The sequence below is a fragment of the Magnolia sinica genome, chromosome 10 (genome assembly GCF_029962835.1).
Source record: "Magnolia sinica isolate HGM2019 chromosome 10, MsV1, whole genome shotgun sequence".
Taxonomy (NCBI): domain Eukaryota; kingdom Viridiplantae; phylum Streptophyta; class Magnoliopsida; order Magnoliales; family Magnoliaceae; genus Magnolia; species Magnolia sinica.
Genome location: NC_080582.1, coordinates 7,503,616 through 7,529,576, shown reverse-complemented (window position 1 = coordinate 7,529,576; position 25,961 = coordinate 7,503,616). Strand labels below are relative to the sequence as shown.

The 25,961-nt window shown below is 41.2% G+C and overlaps 1 long non-coding RNA gene across 1 annotated transcript; it reads left to right on the top strand.

Moving 5' to 3' along the window:
* Positions 1-2,107: 2,107 nt before the first annotated feature.
* LOC131257893 (uncharacterized) lies at positions 2,108-3,372 on the top strand. The gene is made up of 2 exons (XR_009177694.1): positions 2,108-2,497; positions 3,148-3,372. It is a non-coding gene; the product is annotated as an uncharacterized LOC131257893 (long non-coding RNA).
* Positions 3,373-25,961: the final 22,589 nt, after the last annotated feature.

Genomic DNA, 25,961 nt, shown 5'->3' with positions numbered 1-25,961 from the left:
AGAGTCTTAACTTTTTTATTCCCCTTGAAAAACTAAATAGTTGCAATTCACTTCACATTGACTCGGTGGGGTCTTCGAGTTGACCCACCTGATCCAGCTAGACATTGACTTGAGTCTTGAGTTTTCAAGTTTTTGAACTATGGATGTTGAGCATTTACTGTCAGTCTCTTTCTCCTGACCATTACTGCTCAACAACACCAGCATTCCCCATTGCCATCCAAAGAAGTCAGGATTCTTTGGAATCCCAAACAAAAAGTAAATGCTTCCGGTGGATTAGAGGGGAAATCCCAGAAGAAACTCATTCCAAATCTGACTGCTTAACTGCAGACACGGGCCTACTTTATGTTCATATTGGATGAAAACCGGATGTAAGAATAACCTTCTGTTAGCGACAAAAGAAGTCTAAGAAACAGATTTTGAAAAAAAAAAAAAAAGAATGAAAGAAAAAAAGAAAAACCAATAATAAAATGTATTAGGACTAATAGGCATGAACTAGCCAAAGTAATCTTTCATTTTCCTAATCCATCCTAATATATTCAAAATATTTCCTAAAAATGCTATGCAACTTCAAGTTATAAGCATAATTAAGAGGGAAGATTCATATCTTGATTTGGGGTAATCAGATTGATTTGGAATCCAGTCACCATTTCCATGTCTTAACACACCCATTTCAAACGTTGGCTCTACCAACTCTACTATATCATATCCAACTGCCAAAGGAATCAAGGCAGAGGGCAAAAAAAAAAGTCACTCCATTTCCATTGACAGATTTATTTCATGAAAAAAAGAAAAAAGAAAGAAAAGAAAAGAAAAGAAAGATAAGAGTAACCGTCTCGTCGTGGAAACCAAAGCCCCGTGATGATCCATGAAAAATTCAACAAGCTAATGAAACTCTGACAGGATGCTAGCTCCAAACACTTGTGGGAGCCCTTCACATCCATGTGCAGGCATGTGTCATAATTTGAAGATGCGTTTGATATTATCTTTCCATCTAGTTAGCTACAACAATTAGATCTTCTGCCATGAAATGATGATTCGGCCAATTCACAACTTAGGTGTGTACCATATCATATTAAAACTTTTACAGCCAGATATATATTTTAATTATCAGTTTACCTTGTAAATTTTTATCCATCTGAAATGCTCTCTGTGTAACGCTCTCTCCCTTTTGCTATTTGTAACTGCTGTGTCATAGAGTACCCAAGCACGATATGTCAGGCATAGAGATAGATGATCCCAAAAAGCAAGAACATGCAGAGAATGCTCATGTAAAACAACTTTATGGAGACTCTCCTGAAGCGGATCCAGAACATGCAGACAGAAGTAATGAAAATTTCATGCCCTCTGCCCAAGAGGAGGTATTTGACAGTGTTGCGATGGTTTTCACGCATTGCTATGAAATTCGTGGTATTATTTAAAGCAAAGAGACACATGCTATTTTCAGTTTGTTTTCATTGCATTTAACTTGTCTTGTATAGGAGGCAATAATCAAGAAAAAATACGAAGGACTGTTACCCAGAAAATGCCACTCCAAGTCTAAGGTAAATATTCATTCTATTTACAGTTGTAGAATGCGATCTTGCCATTGATTTGGATCTTATTTATCCTTCTCTTGAATTTTGAGGGTGCATTTGGATGCTTAGTTGCAGTTGGTTGTGAAAATTCAGTTAAACATAGAGGAAAGGACTAAAATGGAGGTGGACTTTCAATACATTGTGATGGCCGGCCCTTAAATGCAATTCCATGTGGTTTGAGTTCGGCTTGAAATAATCTGAATTGCTATTTGGGGCTGGATCTTCATTGTGGATGGAAAGGGGTTATTCCAATGACGGTCATTTCAATTTCGTTGAATTGAATGATTTCAATTCAATTGAGCATCCAAATGCAGCCTGGTGTGTGCGATTTATGTTATTTCAGTCTTTCTTAAACATGGTCTTTCCATACTCAACTGGCTTACCGATCTTAACTAGCTTACCCCATTTGCAACAAATGAGCAAGCTGAGCAGACTGAAATGAATTCCATGCTCTTGTATTCATCAGAATTTGCTTGTTGGTTTGGAGCTGCAAAGTCCTGACTAACAAGAAATTCTGACTGTTGGTTTGGATCCATCCAACTCTGCACAGCCATTAGACAATTGAAAATTCATGGGATGATGAAGGCTGCCCAAAGTCCTTGTTTGAGCTCTGTACCTTTGTTATTGTGGCCACACTTGCAATGTTGAGGAAGTCAGGGATTTGCTCCCAACTTACATTTGGAAAGAAGAAATACATATGCATGTGTGTATGTAGATGAAAAATCCTGTCATCCTCCTATGTTTAGAATGTGCATGCATGCATGCATGTGTGTGTGTGTGTGTCTTTGCATTTTCTTCTGCATATGGGTGGGTGTGCATGCCTGCTTCTAACTTTAATTGTCTTTAATGAATGACAGAACTGGGTGAGCAGCAAGAGGACCTCTGAACCTCTATCGGGAGGGCAATAACTGACTCTAATTCAGGTGAGTAGGGTCATGGGTCCAATCTTCCTGTCAAATGCCTAAGCTACCTGTCATTTTATTCAATTCCTTATACATTTTGAAAAATAGTATTTTATAGATCAGATTTTTCCAAAGCTTTAACTAGATATGCATATCCTACTCAAGGGGTGAGATCATGAATTTGCAAATATTTAATCGGCGTATAATAACTTGAATTTTATTTTAAAAAATTGTAAAATGTCATAGTAATTTATTTATTTTAATCAAACATTTATGTAAATTATACTTTTCACATTGTCTTGTCATTTACTAATATAATAATAAACAAATAACTTATATCCTAGCAAAGTAGTTATCATTTACCTTAATACTTCACCCACCTCAACTTTCCTCACCAACTCCTGTTTTTCACACTTACCTCCACTTTCCTTATCTACATTTACTTTTGATATCTACTTCAACCACATCCATTTTCACATATCTTAACTTTCTATACCAAACTGTCTTGTTAATCTCCTTCAATGATTTTTCCCCCCTGGAATACTTTTAAAATGTACAAAAATACCTTTAAACTTCATTGTTGCTTGTAAAGACTTTAAAAATCATAGACACTAAGAATTCTTTCAAAAGAGATGAACTTGATAATTTACTTCTTTTTTTCCTTTGTGTAGGATTTTAATCAATTGTGCCTAAATTTAGGCTTACAAGCACTTCAGCCTTTTGACGCCACTCGTGCTAGGAGTATGCCATATAGAGGATTTATTTATTTATTTATAATTCAAGACCATTTTCAATTTATTGTAATAAATATTATATATTTTTTTATTGTGTAGTAATATAAAATTTGTTTAATATTCAGTTTTAATTATATTACAACATTTTCTGTTTCAAATATTTTTTTTTTAAAAATGCAGGTTTCAATAGAATTATATATAATAAAAAAAATTACTGACATACCAACGCCAATAAAGCGTATTAGCGACGGTTTTGGTGGCTTTTACCGGCGGTTTTGGCTGCCGGTAAAAGTACTTTAAATCTTGTAGTGACCCTTGTATTTGTTTTTTCATCATCTCACTTAATTAAAACATGTACTAAGCTTATTTAAGCCCACCCCAATAGGAAATAAGATGGTTGTGGTGAAGATGATGACAATCATGATGAACATTATTGGAACAATACCAACGGTTCGTTAGTGTCCATTGCTTGTTGTAAATTATTTTTTGTGGTATGTCTAAATTTGGATATTCCAGTGATTCACAATCCGTACATCTTAACCAATGAATAAGGCCAATCATATGATCGACTTTATTGTTAGTGTATAAACCCAATCATACATCAATCTAACCATCAATAACACTTTTTATCCATAGATCAAGTCATTCATCTGATCGATTTTCTAGATGGTCAATCACATCACCAGAGAAATCCATTTTTAAGAATTCAATTACCTTGTTAGACATATAAGACTATACATTATCCTTTATGGGACTCGAAGTCATTATTCAATAACTTCAAGACTACGTTGAAGTAAACGCAATTAAGATGTAAGAACTCACTATCTTGGCCTTAAATTCCACTACTAATCACTATATGGATATACCTTAGAACCCGGTGGGTTGGTGTTAAACAAACCTATAAGAAATCTGACCGTCGAATTGGTGGAAATCAATAATCAAGAATGAAATCACTTGGTATGGCCCACTTGAGCTTTAGATCCACCGGATCTTTGGTTAGAGGCCCTGATTGGAGCCTCCAAAGTGAATGGACGGAGTAGATTTATCTAAACATAATGGTGGACCCCATTTTTAAGGTTGTGTGTGTACGCGATGAACCAAAGAGCCTTTTCTTTCTGTTTCACGCTCGGACACGGTTTACACAGATTGTGTCTGTTCTCGATGAGCCATGGCCCACCATTATCCCTAACTTGATGATCTAAGTCATCCATCGGGTGCAGGACCGACGTCTGACGAAAACCCCATAAATTCCACGTGTGAGAGGACATGTAATGGAAACCACATCCCGTTGTTGCCACCCTGACGATCCTTGTGCTTGCTTTTCTCTCCATCCTCTCCATCCCGGTAATCCATTTTATGCGTTTTCAGCCCTCCATTCAGCTTCAAAGTAGGGCTTTCATTGTGATAAAAAGTGGCACAGCTGGAGACATTTTTTGTGAGGGATGGTTTCCCTAGATTGTATCCAAACCGTCTATCCTTTCCATCCAATGGCTCTAGGAGAAGAGAGCTTGACATAAAGGAGAGAGGGATCAGATGCTCCGATCTTCCCCTTCATGTGGCAACCCTAGAAAATTGGCTGAACTCATCTCCCTTCAGACCCACCAACCCATCCTCCTCCAAGATTCAATGAGGCACATATGTAAGCTTCCTAGGGTCCATACGGACCGTTTGCAAGGATGGGATTGGAGGAAGAAGCAGTGATGTTGATGATGCCATTAATGGTTGCCTTCTTCCCTATCGTTCTACTGCACTGAGTCGACGCGGTTTGAGTCAGTTCGAACCTGGACATCCAGTTATTGATGTTGGACCTTCAACAGATGAAACAAAGGAGAATAAGAAACGAAGAAGAAGAAGAAGAAGAAGAGAGAGAGAGATGCACTAAACCGCCGCCGAGTCTCTATATCAAGTAGAAGGCTCCACTCATCGTGTGGATGAGCCTGGTTCGGTCCAGGTCATCCCATGGAAGAAAGAAAGAAGGGAAGAAGAAGAAAAAGAGAGAGAGTGAGGGGAAGCGAGACTGAGTTTGGGGCTGCACCACGTCGTGCGATCGAGTCAACTCGTTGGGGTTGTTGTGCATTCGTGTCGCACTGAGTCAAGTTAACTCAGTTTGAGTTGAGCATCTGGTAGCGTCCAGGCCTACCAAGCATCCCTTATATAAGATAAAGAAAGGTGTGAGAGTGGGAGCGAAGAAGAAATATTGTGTCATGGTCCTATTTCGAGTTCGGGTAGAGTCAGTTGACCGACTCTAACTCACTGACTTGTTGAGTTGTGGCAAGTTCAATTGCGTTTGTGGATTTCAATGTCACTAGCTGGACGTTGTAGCAGAAAAGGGAAAGAGAGTTAAGGGCGAGTCGAGTTGGGGTCTGTTGTCGAGTTTTGGGCTTGACTCGGTGTGTGGTGAGTCAGGTGGGTCTGGTCTAATCCAGCCACCCTGTTGTATAGGGTTTGGGTCAGAAGAAATAGAGAAGGCAGATGCAAGAAGAGAGAGAAAGAGAGAGAGAGAGAGAGAGAGAGAGTAGGTTGTTGTCAGGTTTCTTCCGAGTTGACTCAGTTGAGTCGTGCGCGGGTCGATAGCTCAGATCGAGTTAGGTTGAGTTGGTGGTCTAGGTGTTGTTGTTGGACCGTCAACATGCAAATGAGAGGAAAAAGAAGAGGAAGTGGCAGTGCTAGATTCTCCATCAAAGTGGTCCCCTACCCAATATCCCATATCACAAATGAATTACTTGGGCAATGAAATCTTTAAAATTTTCTAGTTCATAAATTTTGCAAAATTTAGCTGACCACGGAAATGTGAGTAACTAACTAGTGACAACTCAAAGTCAAGTACATAATACCTCAGGCCATAACCTGGTAAGAAAGCCTCACCAACACGATACAACCATACAACGTCCACAATGGGCCATCAAAATAGATTGAAATAGGAGTTATTGATACTCGAGCCGCATGGGCCTTTGATAAGCGAGCACTTAGAAATGGTACACTGTACATACATTAATTACTCAAGTTAAACAGACAGGGTTGAACAATTCCAGCATTTGATTTGCAATTGTTCTTTGAAACGAGAGTAGAGGATATTTTGTCAAATAAATGTCTACCACTATAGTAGTCAATTAGTTAGCACGGTTTATTTTGAATTACTTACACGTATGCAATTTCTAGCTAATTTGGAAGTGCCGGTGTATCATCCATCATGCCAGACTATCAAAGTTTCTCTTTTCCGTAACTTGTGGACCATCATCGACAAAGAAGTCGGAGTATGCATTTGACGCAGGGATGAATGTGATGAGGTCGATCACCGTCTTCCTCATGGATAACTACTCCAAATCCACGAAGCTTATCTAGACTCCTCACATAGACTTCTCAAATACACAAGGAAAAGAAATAGAAATAATTTTAAAATGTATGAAAGAAACTTCTTGAATGATTGATGAATGAAATAAACGAGTTCACAACCCTTTAAATAGGGATACTAGAGAGAGAAATTAGAAGCAAAGTATAATTAAAACTCCCTAAAATTCGTAACGTACTATAAATAATAAATTTACTTTTATAGTAAGTGTCCTATGTGGCTTAACCACATTATTATTTAAATTTACTTTTATAGTAAGTGTCCTATGTGGCTTAACCACATTATTCTCCTAATTTTTCTCAACACTTTTCATGTTGGACACAACTCTTAAAGCCCAGCTGATGAAGAGTTATAATCAAACTAAAACTTACTAAAAATAGTAAAAACGGAAATAAACATGAAATTCGACCATCGATGTGATGGAATATCGCAAATTCAGTGTGGGTAACCCGACATAGCCAGGTTGGTTGGCTAAAGTAGCTCGCCCTACCCCCAAATCATATATGGTACGTCGAGAACCTCATTCCGGTTTGCGAGATATGCTTGTTTCAAAGTTCTGACGGTCTTAATGACTTCATCCTTTGATTGGGTCTTCTCTAGTCTATCTTGGTCATGAAAGTGTCAGTGACCCACTTTACATCAGTCCCCTCCACTTCAAAAGAACCTGTCCTCAAGTTTTCGTGCTGCTTTGGTTCTTGATGCTTGGTTTGGTGTGCCGTAACGATACCTGGATCAAAAGTTATTATCAATTTACGGTCCGCCTTTTTTTGGTCCAACCATGATAGAAATGTCTATGTGACACATTCTACATCAGACCCCTTCACTTGGAAAAAACTCGTCCTCGAGTTACTTAAGGGATTTGTCTTATGATTCTAAGCTAACTTATGACGTTGATGTTTATTAGTCATTTTCTTGTACTTGGCATTAGGCTCTTGAGCTAATATAATTCATGTACTAATAATTTCCTTAACTAGACTAGTATCGATCAGTTCATTCACTTTTGCCTTCAAAATCTTATATTCTTTCTGATAATGTGGGCAATTAGGTAGACTTGCCCTTAAGACAGAATTGATGTAACTTTTTATATCTTGTATGGGAAACAATTTATTAGGGACTTCATCGAGCACAACTAACTGCCTTGAACTCCTGCAACATTGGTTCCAAATCCTTTCGGATGTTCATAAGCTTCATATATTTTTTCTTTTCTACTAATTTATTTATATCTCTTGTTTCCTCAGATTGTTTAACAAAAGCCTGTTCAGTTGTGAGAGACTGTTCCTCAACTTCAGAAGTCTTGGGTTGGTTCTCCATTCCCATAGCGACGAGGCCAATCTTTCTACCGTCTTTAGTAAATCTAAATGCATTATCCTGACCTCTATATGTAGCAATAACATCAATATTATTTTGTCGTGGTCGACCAAGTAGCATATGACAAACTTTCATGTTGACTATATCACAAAGTATTTGATCCTTATAATTTTTACCAATTGAAAATGAGACAGTGCATTGTTCGGTTGCCTCTATTTTTTTGACCTCCTTGATCCATCCAATCGTGTACGGAGATGGATGCTTTTCTGTTTTCAGTTATAGCTTTTCCACCATTATTTTCGACACGAGATTCTCACTGCTCCTAACATTGATGATCACATTACAGACTTTTTGGCTGACAGTTCACCTCGTTCGAAAGATGTTATCTCGTTGTAATTCTATTTTGTATAATGGCTTCCTCACGATCAAAGTGGTGGCCTGCGATTTACCATCATCTGATTGTGTTTTGCATAAATCAAGGTTGTGTCATACAGCGACCACGGGCGATTGAGCATCGCTTTGAGCTCAGGGCGGAATTAGCGCATCCGTAATACGATTGAGGGTTGCCTGCACCCCTTGCATGGTCAATTGATCTTCCCGATGGAAAGTTTTCATTCTTTTCGAAAGATAACGAATCCCTAGATTATGGTCCATAGGATTTTGGTTTGTACCTTCGTTGTTTGCCATCAGCCCGAGGGGAGTCCTCACTTTGATACCAATTGATGCAGGGATGAACATGATGAGGTCGATCACCGTCTTTCTCAAGGATAACTATTCTGAATCCACGGAGCTTCTTTGGACTCCTCACAAAGACTTCTCGAATTCACGAGGAAAAGAAACATAAATAATTTTAAGATATATGAAAGAAACTTCTTGAATGACTGATGAATGAAATAAACGAGTTCACTACCCTTTAAATAGGGATACCAAGCAATGAGAGAGAAATCAGAAGCAAACTATAACTAAAACTCTCTAAATTCGTAACTTACTATAAATAGTAAATTTACTTTTTATAGTAAGTGTCCTATATGACTTAACCACGTTATTCTCTAAATTTTTCTAAACATTTTTCATGTGGGACACAACTCCTAACACCCAATGGATGAAGAGTAATAATCAAACTAAAACTTATTAAAAATAGTAAAAATGGAAATAAACACAAAATTCGGCCGTCGATATGATGGAATCTCACAAATTCGGTGTGGGCAACCCGGCATGACTTAGGTTGGTTGGCTAAAGTAGCTCGTCCTACTCCTAAATCATATATTTTACGTCCGATAACTCATTCCGATTTGTGAGATATACTGTTTTAAGATTCTTGCGGTCTTGATGACTTCATCCTTTGATCAAGTCTTCTCTGGTCTAACTTGGTCATGAAAGTGACCGTGACCCACTCTACATTAGCATGCCTCGTATCAGTCCATACAGAGTCACATATCCACTGTGGGGCCTGTTGTCAGACTTTTAAAAGTCTTCAATGTTTGGGGCTGCTTAACCGGTCGAGAGGTTGACTCGACTGGTCGAGGGTCCACTCGACCGGTCGAGCACCACTCGACTCAAAGTCCAGCGTGCTACTTATTTGGGTGTCCGGGGCACTCGACTGGTCGAGGGGATGGCTCGACCGGTCTAAGGGGTCCCTCGACCAGTCGAGGCCTCGGCTCGACTAGTCGAGGTTACACAGATTCTTGTGTGGATTTGGTGCGGACTGCGTAAATTTGAGGTGGTTTCGCAAGGGTGAGAAAAGGGAAGTTGCCTTAACTATAAATAGGGGTATCTAGGGCTTTTCTAGGTAATTCTAAGAATTTTTAAAAGTTTTCAAAGGGTTTTAGGGTTATCAAAGGGTGTAGTAAGGGTGAGATTCGAGGTTGTTCGAGTCGGGTAAGTCCTCTCTCTTGTAATTTCTATTTCATAGTGGATTTTTGTCACTTTATATCGTGGTTTTTTCCCGCAAGGGTTTTCCACGTTAAATCTTTGTGTTCTCTTGTGGTTGCTTGACGTTATTGGATTGTTATCTTAGATCTAGATCTGTGTGATTACGCAACACAAATCCCTAACAAGTAGTATTCAGAGAAATCGTTGGGGCACAGATCTGAATTTGAGGGATTAGTAATAATGACAAGCACTAGGTATGATATTGAGAAGTACTCAGGGAAAAATAATTTTGAGTTATGGAAGATCAATATGATGAGTTCCTTAATCAAGCAAAGTGAAAATGGTGCTCTTGAGGAGCAGAAGTCTACTATGACTGATGATTAATGGAATACTCTTGGTAACAAGGCATTATCATCGATCCATTTATATCTTACGGATGAGGTTCTCTACAATGTCATGGGGGAGAAAACTGCGGCTAATTTATGGGCGAAGTTAAATGATGTCTATGCAAAAAAATCCTTTGAAAATCGCCTCCACTTGAAGCAATAATGGTATAACTTTAAGATGGCAGAGGGTGGAGATCTGAAGGCTCACATTAACAATTTTAAGAAACTGGTTTGCAAATTGCTAGATATGGAGGAAGTGATGAAAGATGAAGAACAAGCATGTATGTTGCTGAATTCTCTTCTGGCGTCTTATGAGTCATTCAAGGACACAATGTGTTTCATGAATAAAATCCTAAGTGTCGACACCGTTATCTCAGCTCTTCAAGGGAAGGCTATGAGAGAGTTTAACGTCGACATGGGAATATCTTCTGATGAACTAGTTACAAGGGGTAAGAATTCTAAACAAAGTACAGGTCCTTTAGGTTCTAAATCCAAATCCAAGGGCAAGGGCAAGGGAAAGGTAAAGTGCTAGAACTGTGGGAAGGAAGGACATGTGAAGAATGATTGCTAAATTGAAAAGAGAAGATTCTGAGGCTTCGTACAGGGAGGCCAATGTTGCCACATCAGATAGATTAAGTAGATGTGATGGTGATGTTTTGTCTGTGTCTTCGCTCAGACGGCCATACGATAATCGTAAAGACGAGCGGATGTTAGACATAGGGGCATCTTTTCATATGACTCCTCATCGGAGTTGATTCACCAGCTACAGGGAGTGCGATGGTGGACAAGTATTTATGTGTAATGACATTGCCTGTAATGTTGTGGCTATTAGTACGGTGCGTATTACGGGTAATCATGAAAGTACAACGACTCGGTAACATATACAGGTTGATCGAGAGCACTTCAAAAGGTGAAGCTACAATAGATGTAGCAAATTCCACCTCTGCACGTGTGCGGCATGCTGGGCATGGCCACATGAGCGGGCAGAGCAGGAAGGCTGAGACATGTAGACAAAGATACGGAGCAGGTGGAGCAACCACCTGTATGAAGAATCACGCGGCATAATCGTAGGGTACCGGTAAGGTACATGAACGACTCCAATATCGCAGGGGATTCATCTTCTATTCATATGGCTATAGGTGAGCCTGGTGTTGAGAAGTGAAAGGTGACTATGGGTGATGTGATAGATTCGTTGTACTAGACCGACATATGGGAACCGGTGGAGCTTCCAGTGGGCCATAAAGCGATTGGATGCAAGTGAATCTTCAGGAGGATACGACGTAGATACAGGGCGAGGTTGGTAGCGAATGGTTATGCTCAGAGAGAAGGGATCGGCTTCTCAGAGATATTCGCACCAACGGTATATTAGGTGTCTATTAGATTCGTGATTGGTGCTGGTTGGCGAATGTGATCTTAAGCTAGAAGGATGAATGTGAAGTCTGCGCTTCTGCAAGGAAAAGTGAAGAGCAGATCTGCATGAAGCAACCATAATGGTTCGAAATTAAAGGGGTTGAGAAAAGACTTTACAGGAGGTTGTGGTTCGACATGTCGCATAGGTAGTAGTTTGATTCCTTCATAGTGAGTCAGGAATTGATAACATGTAGATCGCTAATTATGACATGTTTGAAATCAATGTATTGAAGACTCGGTTAAGTTGGACATTTAGGATGAAGGATTGGGGGGGGGGGGCGCTTGCAAAGATGGTTCTCGCCATTGAGACTGAAAGAGGAGTAGGATTTGGTAATCATAGGAGGAATACCTTATGTATAGGTATTGAACAAGGATGTGATGGGCTAAGTAAAGCCAGAGAGTGTTCCCTACGCGTCTCTCCTCAAGTTTTCCTCAGGACATGTCCCAAAACAGAAGAGGAAAAGCAGGATATCTTATGAGCCTTATTCGAATGCAGTTAGCAGTGTATGTCATGATCTGGATTAGATCGGTTATTTCACAGGCTATCAGTGTTGTGGGCAAGTACCCTAACAAGCAATATTGGGTAGCGGTGAGATGATAAGAAGACTACGTCTTTCCTTTTGAGAAGAAAGAAGCAAAGGTGGTTGAGCACGTGGATTTTGATCCGGCAGACATGCTCACTTAAATCATTCCTGCAGAGAAGTTTAAATTCTGTGTAACTTCTCCGGGCTTGGTGATGGCATAAAAGAAGGACGGAGTGTGCACAAAAAGCTATGATGTAAAGATAAGAGAATATGACAGCAAGATACACAATTGAAGATTGAAGACTTGGTGGAGATTTTTGTCATACTTTTAAAAGTCTTCAATGTTTGGGGCTACTCAACCGGTCGAGAGGCTGGCTCGACTGGTCGAGGGTCCACTCGACTCAAACTCCAGCGTGTTACTTACTTGGGTGTCCAGGGCACTCGACTGGTCGAGGGGATGGCTTAACCGGTCGAAGGAGTCCCTCGACCAGTCGAATCCTCGGCTCGACTAGTCGAGGTTATGCAGATTCTTGTGCGGATTTGGTGCGGACCGTGTAAATTTGAAGCGGTTTCGCAAGGGTGCGAAAAGGAAGTTACCTAAACTATAAATAGGGGTCCTTAGGGCTTTTCTAGGTAATTATAAGACTTTCTAAAAGTTTTTCAAGGGTTCTTAAAAGAGTTTTAGGTTTATCAAAGGGTGTAGCAAGGGTGAGATTCGAAGTTGTTTGAATCGGGTAAGTCCTCTCTCTTGTAATTTCTATTTCATAGTGACTTTCTATCACTTTGTACTGTGGTTTTTCCCCACAAGGGTTTTCCATGTTAACTCTTTGTGTTCTCTTATAATTGCTTGAGATTATTGAATTGCTATTCTAAATCTAGATACGTTTGATTCTGCAGCATAAATCCCCAAGAGGGCCCACCCTTGAAATCCGTTCTGACGCTAAACTCGTTCCCATAGGCGGACTGCTGTGTCACTTTAGTAGTCCGCGGACTACATGCATTGTCTTGTTTCCATTTAAAATGATTTTCTTCACGCAAGCATGGCACGTGAGACACGTGTTATCCCGAGCACCAGTTGTTCTATGTCGCCGACTACCTACTGTAAACATGGTACCATAGGTGGGCCACACATGTGGATGATCGGAACAACTCAACAGGCAAGACCTACGGCAGTGAGAAGTATGATTCGTCAAAACCTATCCTGGCCATTCAATTGGATTAAAAAAAGATCGACGGTTGATCCAGGTTCATTATTAAAATGGTAAGATCATCCATACGAAAAAGAAGGCCTCTTGTGTCCCAGCTTTCTCTAAATCCTAATTAATTACGAATGGTTGAGATCATCCATCTCGTTATTAGATCCTGATCTATGTAAAGAGGGCCCAATATCTGTTTGAGGTGCATAGAACGCATGTATATATCCCGTGTCCCACAAGGTGGAGAAAATTTTCATTGTATGCTACCATTTATCCAGCGTCTTTTATACGCAGTGTAAAACTTACCTTCCCAACTTAGACCTTATATGTACGGACAGAGCATTTCAGGATGAAAATACCCCTGCTTTTTACTAGCATTGCACGTACGGATAGGGGTATTTTCATCTTCAAAAGATCTGTCCGTAGTACAAGGTCTAAGTTGGGAAGGTAAAATTTTCACGGTTCATAAAAGACGCTGGACAAAAGTTAGCATTTACAGTCATAATTTTCTCAGGTGTTAGTACGACAGAGTTGGATGTGAAAGTCAACATACAGCCGCTGTTTGTAACCATTCATAAATAATTCCTCTGACGACTAACATAAATTCCTGATCCAGCCCCGACGGATCATGCTACACCAATCGGAGCCCGTGTGACAAAAACTCCATGCAGCCCACCGTGATACATGTGCAATATCCAATTCGTTCGTTCATTTTTGTCAGCTCATGATAGCGTGTGAACACAAAAAATAGGTCGATCTAAATGTCTAGTGGGCCACCATTAAAACCTTCTTTAGCCCCATGGAAGTTTTTGATTTGGCTGATATTGAGTTTTTTCTTTCATTTCGATTGAACTGGGATGCCGGTTCCCTGCCAAACACTTTCAAACAAACTTCCTGCAGCTAGATGCTAGGTAGAGCCAACCGTTTTGTTTGTAAGAAATCCATTTACCTTTTATTTTTTCAACTCCAATGATGCAAGTCTAAAACTCAAGTGGGCCACATGAAGAGAAAACATGGGTAAGTTAATGGCTACTATTGAAATCTTCCTTAATCAAATATGATGTTTGTTAGGCGTAAAAATGGACTACTAAAGAGAAGAGGTTGGCTCAGACGTTTCAAGGGGACATGAGGTCAGCCAACGCCAGTCATGACTAATTAGCTCCTCAATGGCCAAGTAAGAGAGGCCGGCTAAAACTAGTTTGGCCTTAATAGCTCAGCTCGGCCTCAACAGACCCGCTCGACCTCGACGTCTCAACTTGGCCTTAACAGCTCAGCTCGGCCTCGACAGCTCAGCTCAGCCTCGGTAGGTTAGCTCGGCCTCGACAGGTCAGCTTAGTGTAACACCCCGGGTTTTCAGGGGCCATGTAGGAACTCGACTCTCGAATTCTCAAGTGCCACGGGTGCCCTAATGGGCTTCAAATTTTAATTACATGTGGATGATCTCATAACAATGTAGAATTTAGCAAAGTATGAAGCATAAGTAAGTTATAAAGCAATATCAAGTGCTACTAAATATAAAAATATCCAAACCACAAATCCCAAATCATCTAAATAGAGAACTAATCCCACCCATGCATGACCCAAGGTGACTAGAGCCCTCGCCCATACCCCGCGGTAGCTCGAACTCAGACTAAAAGGATCCGCCGAAAGTCTGGAAGCAGGAAAGCTCCTCTTTCTTATCCATGCTCACCCTGGTCGGCTTGTTGAACTCCGCCTCACCTACATTTAATGGAATGTCTGGTTGGTGTTTTAAAACACCGTCCTAGAGTGGGAGTGCGTAGCTAACTCAGTGGGTGCCATTAGCCATAAGTTACATCAAATAACAATTTTATGATGAATTTAATGAAAAGCATACATTCACAAATCTCTAACTAATCTTCGTTAATGCTTATGCATGGATTATGATATGATGCATGGCCTCACTGACGACACTCCCTCAAGCGACTTCATCTTACGATCGCGCATGACCAACACTCCCTCATTGTGACCTCAACTGCCGAGTCACCAACTAATTAATGTAATGTGAACGTGAACATGTTAGCTGAGTTTTTAGTTAAGTCCGTTCATCCAGCAGATTTGGAAAACTGGTGCACCCCAACGATATCAATGCCCTTATCCCTTTTTGCGAGACTGTAACCCCTCAATGTGCAAGGCTAAGGTCCCACGATCCTTGATCCCATTGGGTTCCTCACCCCCGAATGAACGTACGTGAGGAGTGTTGAAAAGCAAGATCGCTCGCGGACCACTACGGGGAGGCTCGTCACCCCAGCGTAGGCCGACAGCTCGGACATAGTGTCCATTCCACCATATCCGGCTCATGAGGATGTGGATCAATTTACTAGCCGTTATCAGTGGGCGCCAGTGGGCGAGGGGTGTTCCAGGTTCTAAACAGACATGAGCAAACATAGTTAACAAACACAGTTGGTCAGTCGGTGGACTAGATCGCCCTAGTTCAGGCGAGCATGAAACGCACAACATCGGGTGTAAGCAACCCATGTAGTCCTACCACTTTCGCCCATTCGCGTTCGCCCGCACCAGTCAATCTAGTCACAGGGTGGCCCAACTAATGGGACTACCCTTACAAATCTCAGATTCCTGACCAACCTAGAGGGTGAGCAATATTTAATAATATTTTAAGTAGTCAAGAGTTTATCTTCAAGTGCAGAAGGAATAAAACGTACAACACATCCAAGCATAAGATTTTAGGATATTAACATGCATGTGACTACTCTTAATAGCATAAATTAGATATGTGTGCGGGTGGTGTTGAACTACTTAAGAAGCAAAAATCACACATTATCCATAGTACGGGAAATTACAATCAAGCATACAACATAAAAGAATGTGCAAAGATGTTAGATGCAAGAATATACACACAACACGAATCTCATGCCCAAACAATTTAAGAATAACGATCAAACAATCCATTTATCATTTCATGCATGTTGGGTGTACTCATCGTATGGATTCCTAATTTAGAATTTTTTCTTAGAGTTCATATGTTCATCAATCTAGCATCTAAAATCATTAAATTTAGCCTAAAATTGGTACCTGGCTACCTAAGGATAATGGTTCGCACCTACGGATCGTTAAGAGCTAGAGGAATCGACCTAGGGTTGCCGAACTCGCGGGTCGATTTGTAGAGATCCTGAGTCAAACGTACTTGCATGTTAGAATACATGCAAGGCCTAGCTTAACATAATAGGTTTCTAAATGAGAAGAGTGGTTACTTACCCAATTGATTGAAAATCATGTTTGTAGTTATTGATAGGGAGTTTCTTGGTGAAGAGGGAAGAGAGGTTACTTGAGAATACCTGAGGATAACATCACATATCTTAGGAATACGTGAGGATAACATCACATATCTGCTGATAGCTACCATTTACTCTATGATTGTTGAGAACATAGAATGGTTAGATCCTTGAGTTCGAATAATAGAGAAATTTTCTGATATAGCTCCCTACCGTTGAAATTGTGAAGCTGCATAGTATTCCATTTTTTATCATTTTTATTCAGAATTTAAAGATTAATGGGGTCATCATAATGCTGAGGAGGCATCTTGGGAGCAAGAGGTTGAGATTCGTTGGCGTTATCCCTATCTCTTAGGTATATGAGTAAGTTAATATGTTGTGTTCTGATAGGATTTTCCTCCCTTGGTGAGCCATGAATTGGTAATATTATGATTTAAATTTTGAGGACAAAATTTTTATTAGGTGGGGAGAGCTGTAAGGCCCGTATCCTAATCCATACTGTTCCATCGACTCCCGCGATCCTTCCCGACGAATTCCGGCAACCCGTAACCTATAATCGACGTTTGCGTGCGACTCTAAGTCGTATCCCGTATATTTGAGTCGGCTTAATCCGAGACTTGTACCATTGTGACCGAATCGTCGCCGTGGTCCCAACGTCGTGACTCGCACACCAATCCAATACCTTGGTCAGAAGATGTGGGCCCGCGTTCAGTTAGAGAAAATGCCTCGTGTTTTTAATCCTAAGAGAATCTTTACATCATGCCCCATCAATCAATCAATCACATCATGTCAAGTACAAGAGCAACCCCAAAGTCAACTCTCTCTTACCCTCTCTCTTAGATACCCATATATGTCAAGTACAACTATCACCTCACATCCATCACTCATATCTATCACCTCTCCTTACAACCCTCTCTCTCTCATTTCTCAAACACACTTTCCAAGCACCAAAGAAGTGGTGGACGTCCAAGCATTTCAAGAGAGAAAAGTGGTTTGTGTGTCCCACTTCCCACCCCAAGATCCATCATACTAGCCCTTTCTTTCTCATTATCTTCCATCAAAGTGGAGCACAAGGAGATAGGTGTTCCATCGGACCAAGAAGATCAACGGTAGGTGTTTCTATAGGCCTAGATTTCACTTTTTTTATGATGGGCCAAGTGAGGCCTACCGATTGATAGTATGGATCACACTTTAGATCCTAGATGTGGCTGATGGCCCACTATGATTCTCATGATCATTCCATGATGGGGCCAATCTCCATGGACCCCATCATGATGTTTACTTTCTAGATTTAAAGAGGTTATCTAGACCTTTTATTTTGGTGGAGAGGTAATCTCCACCGTTGATTTGTGATCGGTGGGCCCACATGTAATGGGCCCGCCACTTGATTTATGTTGTGATGTATGGAAGGGAGGGCCCATAGTGGTGGAGTCCCTCCATCACACATGTCCCTCTTTCTTTCCTTCTCTCTCCTCTCTTTCTTTCATTTGTTTTTGTGTGTGATGATGTGGTTGTATAGCCCACTCAGATGGACCCCACCTTGATGTATGTCTTATCGACACCATCCGTGCATTTGGTGGCCCAGCTGAGCAAGGCCCACCTTATATATGTGTTGTGCCCCAAACCGTCCAGCGTCCAGGGACGCTGGACGTGAATTGAAAACAAAATATCAATTTTATTCTAAACTTTTTGGGTGGCCGCTCATGCAGGCCCCACCTTGATTTATAAATCTGATCCACGCCGTTCATCTCATTTCTCAGCTCATTTTAGGTGTTGAGCCAAAAAATGAAGTCAATCTGATTATCTGGCGGGCCATATCTTTGAAAATAGTGGTTTTACCATTGAAATCCACTATGATATTTTTATACACTAAAACATGCTGCATATTGGACTCATTTGGACTGTCTTGAGCCATAAGATCCAATGGGTGGAGCGGATCCACTTGATGCGGGCCCCACCTGTGAAAAACAGCAGAAAAACCATCTTTTTAAAAATAAAAAATAATAATAATAAGCAGCAGGTGCTACTGCTGACGTCCAGAGGACGCGCAGCAACGTCTTGTTGCGCTGGGACGGTCGGGCAGGGACCGTAGGTCCCATATGTGGGCCCCACTGTGATGTGTGTTGAACATCACACCATGCATTTAGTGGGCCCCCTTTCGCTGAGAGCCCCACTCCAAAGATCAGCCGTATGTGGTGCTCAGGTGGCCCACATCACAGGGAGTAGTGGAGGATTGAACGTCTGCCATTGAAACCCTTTGGGTTTCACAGAAGTTTGGATCATTATGAAATTTGTTTTCCTCTTCAGCCGGGTCTGCGTGACCTTACCTACAGATTGGGTGAAAATAAACATTATGGTTGGCCCCACGTGGGACCCACTGATGTATGTATTGTATCCACTCCTTCCAATAGTGTGGAACCCCACCATGAGGTTATGTACTTTATTTATGCCATCCATCCCTATGGGACCCACCATGATGCATGTGTTGCATCCAAACCGTCCAGTCATTTGGCAAACTTGTCTTACAGGCTTGAGACTAAAAATAAGTAAGATCTAAAGTTCAAGTGGACCCCACCATTTAAAGTAGTGGACAGTGACGTCCACCGTTCAAACTTCTAAGGGCCACGGTAGTTTCCAATTAAGCTTATGTTTTTGCTCCCACTTCATCTACCTTTATGTTAACTTATGAATAGGTTGGATCTTAAAAATGCATAAGGGTGGGCCCGATTGATATACATGAAGCCCATTTGACTCGGCCCATTTGAATCAGCCCATTTGACTCGGCCCATTTGAATCAGCCCATTTGATTCGGCTCGTTGATACGACCCATTTGATGTATTTGGGGCCCATGGGTTGAGGCCCATTGTGATGTATTATGGCCCATGAGTTAAGGCCCATTGTAATGAATCAGGGCCAGTGGGTTGAGGCCCATTGTGATGTATTTAGGGCCCATGGGTAGAGGCTCATTTGTGATATATTTCTGGCCCATTTGGTAAGGCCCATTGTGATGTATTCAAGGCCCATGGTTGAGGCCCAGTGCGATGTATGTATGGCCCGTTAAGTTATGTATGAATTCCTTGTATGGGCCACTCCTTGGGAGCAATGTTGGTTAAATGGCCACATTGTTGGGCAATGCTGGTTTAATGTCCACATTGTGACCTTCCCTTAGGCCTTGTTCGGCCGATTCCGATTGTCGAGGCCGATTATCAGTGCCGGTTATCGATACCGATTATTGATACCGATTATGAATATGTGATAGCATAGCATCATGATACATGCTCATACGCATCATTTATATGTTTGTTATGAGATGTGGTTGAGCATTGCATATGACATTGGGTAGGTTATGAGACTCCTTGATAGGCGGAGGTTATCTCACATGAGTGCATGGTATGCGCAGGATTGATGCATGATTGGATTGTATGACACATGCATCTTGCATTGTGTGTTGTGATTACTGTACACCCTAGCGACATCAGTGCCGTAGCCTCCACAGGCATATCGTGGATGGCCAGATGGGACACCAAAAATGTTTGGTTCTAGCATACGGGTGTCATAGATGTCCCTGTGTAAAAATCTCTAAACCTCCATGGCCAAGAGATGCCCCAACGTCGAGACCGAGTGGATATATATGAGCGCATAAGGGCCATATACCAGTAGGCCGTGTCTCCCACTGTGTCGTGGTCGGTTGGGAGGGGGTGTAACCTTACCCGCATGAATGAGGGGGCATTATCTAGGTTGAGTTTGACCAGCTTGAGGAATGGGTCCGCTATCGACGAGCCGGACCTGATATTGGCAGGCGAATAGTGAGGTCTCTTCCACTTACCCAGTTGTGCGCTCGGATAGAGGCGGCAAGCTAGCGTAGAGTGTATTAGACCCCGGTGATTTTTCCAGAGAGGAACTGTACTGATATATGGACTTATTGAGCAGGAGTTGCATACTTATTCATTTATTCATTCACTATCCATTCGGGCGGGTGGTGTGCAACTATTTGTTACGTGTACCTTCTTAATGGTCAGGATTTCGGTTGGGGTGCGCGACTAACCTGAGATTAGGAGTTACCGCATTGAGTCTGACTATCCAAATTTAGGTATGAGACTGGTTTGGATAGAAGTCCTTTGTGGTGGACCTCGTAGCCTGCGATATTACGTACTATCATCTTGACTTCACACTCCAGCATGGTCATTCCATTCGCACCGCATATTGCATAACATCTGCGGCATATGGCACCTTGGGTTACTGTGTTTCTGCATTTATATGGTCTAGGTATGGCTGACGGTATTCGTGAACTCATCAGAAATTGTATAATGCATCACATCCTCGACATCTGACATTTGGCTCTTTATGACTCCTCAAGTTGCATAATTGATCTGTATTACATATTCTGATATTGATTGACTCATGGACTTATTAGTATTTTCGCTTACTCTGATTACTCTGATATTGCATACTTGACACTTATCTTGTGCACACACTTTCACCACCCTCTAAGCTTTCTATAAGCTTATGCACGATAGATGTGTGCAGGTGGCGTTAGGTTGCAGCAACATTGAGCTTGGAGCGTGCAAGAGACTTTTGGAGCTTTGATTTCGATATATGTATTTCCCTTTCAGCATTGTATTCAAATGATTATATTAGTAGATATGTGATGATGATGTTGACTTTATAATTAAGTATACTTGTTGTTATGCTTCTTATGAGACAAATGTACGTTGGAAAATCCTCTTTATAGGATCCCAGGATCGGAACTTAGCCTATGGACGCTGGGAGCCGAGAATGGGGTACTACGGAGGCTGTTGGTACCGGATTCGGCAATCGAAAATTTTGTGAGCTCGATTTTCGGGTTTGGGGCGTGACAACCTAGGTCCGACTCCCGCGATAGATGTCGAGCCCAGTAAGACGGACATTATTCTATAGTTTTAGAACTAATGACCCACTAATGAGCGGCCTAGAGCTTGTTCGAAAAATCGAGACATTTCTGGAATGAATTAGGTATTAAGATTTCTCGTGGGTAATGATAAGGGTTTGGATTAACTATGTTCATAGTGTGACCTATTTATAACTAGTGAAAATGGAGATTTGGTCATGATTACTCTAAACCGTTGATTTTAGGTTAAAAGAGTAACGGGGTTGATTTGGTCTATTAGTCAAGATCCGGGCCTTATCTGACTCGGCTTCGGTTAGATATTTAATTTAGTTATGATTGTCTTGATTAGTTAGCGATGGGTCGGTTAGATTTGGGCCCTATGTAAGTAAATCCTGGGGTTAAACTTGATGGTCAAATGATCGGCCGAATTCGTTGGCTTCTTACGGTTGATTAATTGGACTTGTGCGGTTCTTTACTGGTACCACCTATGTATAAACTAACATTGAGTGCTAATAGTCAGTAAGTGATAATATAAGTTAATTACATTAAAAAAAATTTAAGGATTTTTGGAAATTCAAAACAGTGAAAATCCAGGACGTTACACTTAACCTCAACAGGCCATAGCTCGGACCGATTTACTCAGGCTTGGGTCAATTTGAGTCGTCCATGACCAAGTAATAGAGCTCAGTTATGGTGAGCCTAGTTCAAGTAGTCCTCGGTCGATTGACAGAGCTCGGTTGAGATGAGCTTAGCTTAGATAAGCCCGGCTCTGGACGTCTTTGCTCGACTGCAAAGGCTTGACCAGATCAGTTAGGTACAAGATTCTCTCCCAGTAACACACGACAGGAGTAACCGCCCACGACGTGATTCTTGTATAACTGCCGACATCTATCACTCCCTAACATCTCATGCAATGGCTAAAATTATGCCCGGAATTATGGACCACACTGTCCTGTCTTCACTATAAATAAGAGGCCTATCTACATTGGAAGGTACGCAAAATCTCTCACCCAAAACCCCTGTACACTACTAGACATAGATTCCTAGCCTGACTTTGGCATCGGAGGGTCCCCTGTTCCAGCCAGGGTCTCCTTTGTTCTTCCTATGTGCAGGTGCTCGGAGTTCAGTAAGGATGAACTAGATTTTTGCATCAACAATATTTATATACCATCTATGTCCTTGTGAACGCTTGGAAATTGGCGCCCATGCTGGTTTTGGCGATTTGTAGGGTTTTTATGGTTGACAAGGGGTGATGGGACTGAATGTGATATCTTAGAGTTGCCACTAGCCACTTAATCCAAAATCACGTAGTCGGCTAGAACTGCAGAATATGCAAAGCCAGAGAATCCGAAGACTCCCTTACTTTAAGTTGATTCCTGATCTGCGATTCGGGATTCTAAGTAAGGGACCTTGATTACAAAGAGGGGAAGGTGTTAGGCACCCTCTTTACCCGAACAAATGTATGGTCTTTACTCCGTGTGGTAAAATAATCTTAAGGGATGTGATGATATGATCGAAGTGGGACTAGACAAATTCAGATTTCTGATGTGGTAAGATACGGGATTCTAACAAGCTACATAACATGTCTAAGGAATGTCTAGAAAGACAAATGTGATGATTTTAAAATAGTAAAAAAAAATGAGACTAGACTACCATGAGTTTCTGATGTGACAAGATTCGATGTTCGGCAAGTCACAGAGCATACATTCAGTGGTAATCTAGAGGAGCAGGGAGGTTGAGAAGGGAAGTAATGATGCGATTGATGAAGTATAAATGCTAATGACGATTGTATGATCTTTGGCTTCCACTTGAAATGTCTTGGATGTTTGGGTGCACCATGGTTGCAAATGATTGGCTTAGGTAGAACTAGGGGGCTAAGAGATGGGGGGGTGGCTAAAGATGAGAGCTCAAGCACTCTCACTCACTTGCTCTCTCTCTCTCTCTCTCTCTCTCACTTTTGGTGGATTGGTAGCTATTTGTTGTTGTGTGAAATGAAGAGAAATGAAGGTTATTTATAGTCTTTTGGGATGACATTTTAGTGATTCTAGGATTTATAGAGGGTAAATGCTGATGTGGCAGCTTGTGATTGATTGAGAGGAGGGTAATGCCACATGTCATGTTTTCATAGACTCTTGGGGTTTAGTAGGATGGTAAATAGAGTAAATGTTGGGAGTAAGTTTATAAAAGAGTTGACTTTTGGTTTGGTAGGATGATAAATAAAGAAATGTTGGGGATAAGTTTATAAAAGAGTTGACTTTTAGTTTAGTAGGATGGTAAATAGAGTAAATGTTAGGGATAATTTTATAGGAGAGTTGACTTTGGGAAGAGACATAGCTGTGTGCTTAGAGGAGACACCTGTCGAATAAGGGGTGGTAGTCAGACTATCACTTGGGTACAGTTGCTCCCGTGGTTTGGTCGGTGGGCCTATTTCGGGCCCTGAGAGTGGCCCAAAGCCTGTTTTGGATATTTGGGCTCAGAAATAGCTTGATATTGGCTCGGAAATAGCTTAGAAATGGTTCAAGAAATGGATCAATTTTTGGGCACGCTTTCACTTGAATGATGGCTCGTAATGGCTTAGGTTTGGTTAGGGTTTGAATCAGGTTTGGGAAATGGCTGCGGTTTTAGATAGGTATAAGGTTTAAGTTCAATTCCTAGGGCTTATCCACGCCCTATCAAGTTGCTAGCCTGGGTGAGGTGTCTACAGTATTTCATAAGGTCATTCTTACTGGGATGAACATATAACACATAAAAAAAGAAGAGAAAAAAAATAGTTTGATCCAAAACATATGAGAACTCTTGAATATTTCAACGGTAGAAGTTCGATCCTCTATTGTTTGAGTCACTTGAGCTTTAAATTTGAATCATTTTTGGATAGTCTAATGGATGAGCTGGGATTTTGACAAATACTATAGTGAACCTCATCTAGCTTGAAGTTATTGTGAAAGACTTTCCAAGCCAATTGCATCCATTCAACTCACCCTTTCTTATGAATGAGATGGGTATTGCATGAGATCCTAACCTAAGAAGGCTAGAAAGCCAGAATCTAGATGATGCATAATATGATGTTTGAGAGAAATCCACACCATTTTTCTATTTTGACAGCTCTTTTTAAAACATGAGACCAAAAATTAGGTGGATCATAACCTTAATGCCTACATGGCAGGAAAAATGGAGAGGAAAATGCTTACTATTGAAACATTTCAAAGTTCTGCCTTGATATTTATATGGCATATAGGCCGTTCATAAGGTCATTATCACTGAAAACACAAAAATATTATACTTGAACAAAACTTTTGTGACCCATGAATGTTTTAACAGTCTCCTTGATTCTATGATATGACCCACTTGAGCTTTGGATCCACTCATTTCAATTGTCGTGTCATAAATTAAGCTGGCAAACATCACGTGGCCTCACCTAGCTTTTGATCGCCCAAATAATCTGGGTCGAACGTATGGGTTGGATGACATGCCCAAAAGAATCCAAATCCTCTACTTGGGGCAAGCGGATTTCCTACTTTCTTGTATTGTGAATGGTCCACGTTATCGTTGACTTTGTCAGCCCTGCCATATGATGATGTGGCCCAATCACATTATAACAAATAGAAAATTTATGCTTGTGGTAATCAAAGAATCGTGCTTATGTCAAGAAAGGTTTGAGTGATGTGGTTGGTCTCTAATTTTACTTGTGTGTGGCTCGCTAGACCTCTAGATGATCCTGATTTTTAGGGGTATATACTGTGTCAAACTGAGTCAGGCTAGCCTCAGCTCAACTCGGCTCGGCCACTAGCTGACCTAGCTCGAACTCAGCTCGGCTCAGTCCTCGAGCCTGATTGGCCAACTCGGCTCGGTTCAGTCAGCAGCTTGGGCCACTTCGAGCCGAGTTTGAGTTGAGTTCACCTGTGCAGCATTTTCATGAACACATGACTATATGTAAAACAACAGTAGTAGTTTTATAGGTATTTTATCAAACACTTCTAAGCAACGTAAAAATTAAGAAAAAAAATGGTATTTATTTCATATACATATCTTCCTTGCTACCTACCACACTTCGTTGAGTCATTTCATCTAATGCTCGGTGAGCAACATCAATATCAAAGTAATCGAGTCACCGAACTAGTTCGATCCGAGTGCGATTCGAGTTGGGTTCGATCCGAGTCAAGTCAAGCTGGGGCCAGCTTGAACTCATTTTTGAGCTAAAAAAATCAGCTCGACTCAGCTCGAACTCAGCTTCAAATCGAGTCCAATCAAGGTTTTTGAGTCGAGTCGGGCGAGCTAACCGAGTTAGCTCGGTTCGTGTACACCCTGGTGATTTCTGATCGGACGTCTTTACCCGCGCTACTGAACACTTCAGTAGCGATATTGCTACTGAAGTGATGTGGTCACGTTTCATTGCCGTAAAAGTTGGTCTCAGTTGAAAGCATTTAATGCTCCTCTGTCTAAAAAAAGAAACGCCGTTCACGGGCCACGTTTATACTCAGTCTCAGAAACATCCTTGGCCACAGTAAACTCCTTGGCCCCACGGTAATATATGTATTTTATCCACTCCATCCATCCATATCACCAAACATTTTAAGAGAATTAGACTAAA